The sequence below is a fragment of the Schistocerca gregaria genome, unplaced genomic scaffold (assembly GCF_023897955.1).
Source record: "Schistocerca gregaria isolate iqSchGreg1 unplaced genomic scaffold, iqSchGreg1.2 ptg000156l, whole genome shotgun sequence".
In the NCBI taxonomy this organism is placed as follows: domain Eukaryota; kingdom Metazoa; phylum Arthropoda; class Insecta; order Orthoptera; family Acrididae; genus Schistocerca; species Schistocerca gregaria.
Window position 1 is genome coordinate 5,429,886 of NW_026061720.1, and position 4,412 is coordinate 5,434,297.

Here is a 4,412-nt window from a genome sequence, read left to right on the forward strand (position 1 = left end):
GACATAACTCCTATGGAGGAACGTGCGCATGGTGACTGTTGTATTTAATCATGATGCAATTTCTGTGTTTCATCAACACTCTGATAGTCCACAGACTACAGAATGCCTCCAGATGTGCATCGGAAACTGCTACTGGTCTTGCAGGGAACGATCAAAGCGTAGACTGTTTGAGACATTACTCCCATGGAGGAAAGTGCGCATGGTGACTGTTGTATTCAATCTCGATGCAATTTCTGAGTTTCATCAACATTCCGATGTTCCACAGATAACAGAATGCCTCTAGATGTGCATCGGAACCTACTACTGGTCTTCCAATGAACGATCAAAGCGTAGACTGTTTGAGACATTACTCCCATGGAGGTACGTGCGCATGGTGACTGTTGTATTCAATCCCCATGCAATTTCTGTGTTTCATCAACACTTTGAAGGTCCACAGATTACAGAATTCCTCCAGATGTGCATCGGAAACTACAACTGGTCTTCCAAGGAACGATCAAAGCGTAGACTGTTTGAGACATAACTCCTATAGAGGAAAGTGCGCATGGTGACTGTTGTATTGAATCCCAATGCAATTTCTGTGTTTCATCAACACTCTGATAGTCCACAGACTACAGAATGCCTCCAGTTGTGCATCGGAAACTACTACTGGTCTTGCAGGGAACGATCAAAGCGTAGACTGTTTGAGACATTACTCCCATGAGGAAAGTGCGCATGGTGTCCGTTGTATTCAATCCCGAAGCAATTTCTGTGTTTCATCAACACTCTGATAGTCCACACATTACAGAATGCACCCAGATGTGCATCGGAAACTAATACTGGTCTTCCAGGGAACGATCAAAGCGTAAAATGTTTGAGACATTACTCCCATGGAGGAAGGTGCGCATGGTGACTGTTGTATTCAATCCCGAGGCAATTTCTGTGTTTTATCAAAACTTTGAAGGCCAAAGAATACAGAGTTCCTCCAGATGTGCATCTCAAACTACAACTGGTCTTCCAAGGAAAGATCAAAGCGTACACTGTTTGAGACATAACTCCTATGGAGGAACGTGCGCATGGTGACTGTTGTATTCAATCCCGATGCAATTTCTGTGTTTCATCAACACTCTGATAGCCCACAGACTACAGAATGTCTCCAGATGTGCATCGGAAACTACTACTGGTCTTGCAGGGAACGATCAAAGCGTAGACTGTTTGAGACATTACTTCCATTTAGGAAAATTGCGCATGGTGACTGTTGTAATCAATCCCGATGAGTTTCTGTGTTTCAACAACACTATGATAGTCCACACATAACAGAATGCACCCAGATGTGCATCGGAAACTACTACTGGTCTTCCAGGGAACGATCAAAGCGTAAACTGTTTGAGACATTACTCTCATGGAAAAAAGTGAGGATGGTGATTGTTGTATTCAATCCCGATGCAATTTCTTTGTTTCATCAACACTCTGATAGTCCAGAGATTACAGAATGCCTCCAGATGTGCATCGGAAACTACTACTGGTCTTCCAGGAAACGATCAAACCGTAGACTGTTTGGGACATTACTCCCATGTAGGAAAGTGCGCATGGTGACTGTTGTATTCGATCCCGAGGTAATTTCTGTGTTTCATAAACACATTGAAGGTACACAGATTACAGAAGGCCTCCAGACGTGCATCAGGAACTACTACTGGTCTTGCAGGGTATGATCACAGCGTAGACTGTTTGAGACATTACTTCCATGGAGGAAAGTGCGCATGGTGTCTGTTGTATTCAATCGGATGCAATTTCTGTGTTTCATCAACACTCTCATAGTCCACACATTACATAATGCCCCCATATGTGCATCGGAAACTGCTACTGGTCTACCAGGTAACGATCAAAGCGTAAACAGTTTGAGACATTACTCCCATGGAAGAAAGTGCGCATGGTGACTGTTGTATTCAATCCCGATGCATTTTCTGTGTTTCATCAACTCTCTGGTCGTCCACATTTTACAGAATGCCCCCAGATTTGCATTGTAAACTACTACTGGTCTTCCAGGGAACGATCAAATCGTAAACTGTTTGAGACATTACTCCCATGGAGGAACGTGCGCATGGTGACTGTTGTATTCAATCCCCATGCAATTTCTGTGTTTCATCAACACTTTGAAGGTCCACAGATTACAGAATTCCTCCAGATGTGCATCGGAAACTACAACTGGTCTTCCAAGGAACGATCAAAGCGTAGACTGTTTGAGACATAACTCCTATAGAGGAAAGTGCGCATGGTGACTGTTGTATTGAATCCCAATGCAATTTCTATGTTTCATCAACACTCTGATAGTCCACAGACTACAGAATGCCTCCAGTTGTGCATCGGAAACTACTACTGGTCTTGCAGGGAACGATCAAAGCGTAGACTGTTTGAGACATTACTCCCATGAGGAAAGTGCGCATGGTGTCCGTTGTATTCAATCCCGAAGCAATTTCTGTGTTTCATCAACACTCTGATGGTCCACACATTACAGAATGCCCCCAGATGTGCATCGGAAACTACTACTGGTCTTCCAGGGAACGATCAAAGCATAAACTGTTTGAGACATTACTCCCATGAAGGAAAGTGCGCATGGTGACTGTTGTATTCAATCCCGATGCAATTTCTGTGTTTTATCAAAATTCTGATGGTCCACAGATTACAGAATGGCACCAGATATGCATCGAAAACTACTACTGGTCTTCCATCGAACGATCAAAACGTAGACTTTTTGAGATATTACTCCCATGGAGGAAAGTGCGCATGTTGACTGTTGTATTCAATCCCGATGCAATTTCTGTGTTTCATCAACAATTTGAAGGTCCACAGATTACAGAATTCCTCCAGATATGAATCGGAAACTACAACCGGTCTTCCAAGGAACGATCTAATCGTAGACTGTTTGAGACATAACTCCTATGGAGGAACGTGCGCATGGTGACTGTTGTATTTAATCATGATGCAATTTCTGTGTTTCATCAACACTCTGATAGTCCACAGACTACAGAATGCCTCCAGATGTGCATCGGAAACTGCTACTGGTCTTGCAGGGAACGATCAAAGCGTAGACTGTTTGAGACATTACTCCCATGGAGGAAAGTGCGCATGGTGACTGTTGTATTCAATCTCGATGCAATTTCTGAGTTTCATCAACATTCCGATGTTCCACAGATAACAGAATGCCTCTAGATGTGCATCGGAACCTACTACTGGTCTTCCAATGAACGATCAAAGCGTAGACTGTTTGAGACATTACTCCCATGGAGGAACGTGCGCATGGTGACTGTTGTATTCAATCCCCATGCAATTTCTGTGTTTCATCAACACTTTGAAGGTCCACAGATTACAGAATTCCTCCAGATGTGCATCGGAAACTACAACTGGTCTTCCAAGGAACGATCAAAGCGTAGACTGTTTGAGACATAACTCCTATAGAGGAAAGTGCGCATGGTGACTGTTGTATTGAATCCCAATGCAATTTCTGTGATTCATCAACACTCTGATAGTCCACAGACTACAGAATGCCTCCAGTTGTGCATCGGAAACTACTACTGGTCTTGCAGGGAACGATCAAAGCGTAGACTGTTTGAGACATTACTCCCATGAGGAAAGTGCGCATGGTGTCCGTTGTATTCAATCCCGAAGCAATTTCTGTGTTTCATCTACACTCTGATAGTCCACACATTACAGAATGCCCCCAGATGTGCATCGGAAACTAATACTGGTCTTCCAGGGAACGATCAAAGCGTAAACTGTTTGAGTCATTACTCCCATGGAGGAAAGTGCGCATGGTGTCTTTTGTATTCAATCCCGGTGCAATTTCTGTGTTTCATCAACACTCTGATAGTCCACACATTACAGAATGCCCCCAGATATGCATCAGAAACTGATACTGGTCTTCCAGGGAACGATCAAAGCGTAAAATGTTTGAGACATTACTCCCATGGAGGAAAGTGCGCATGGTGACTGTTGTATTCAATCCCGAGGCAATTTATGTGTTTTATCAAAACTTTGAAGGCCAAAGAATACAGAGTTCCTCCAGATGTGCATCGGAAACTACAACTGGTCTTCCAAGGAAAGATCAAAGCGTACACTGTTTGAGACATAACTCCCATGGAGGAACGTGCGCATGGTGACTGTTGTATTCAATCCCGATGCAATTTCTGTGTTTCATCAACACTCTGATAGCCCACAGACTACAGAATGTCTCCAGATGTGCATCGGAAACTACTACTGGTCTTCCAAGGAACGATCAAACCGTAAACAGTTTGAGTCATTACTCCCATGGAGGAAAGTGAGGATGGTGACTGTTGTATTCAATCCCGATGCAATTTCTGTGTTTCATCAACACTCTGATAGTCCAGAGATTACAGAATGCCTCCAGATGTGCATCGGTAACTACTACTGGTCTTCCA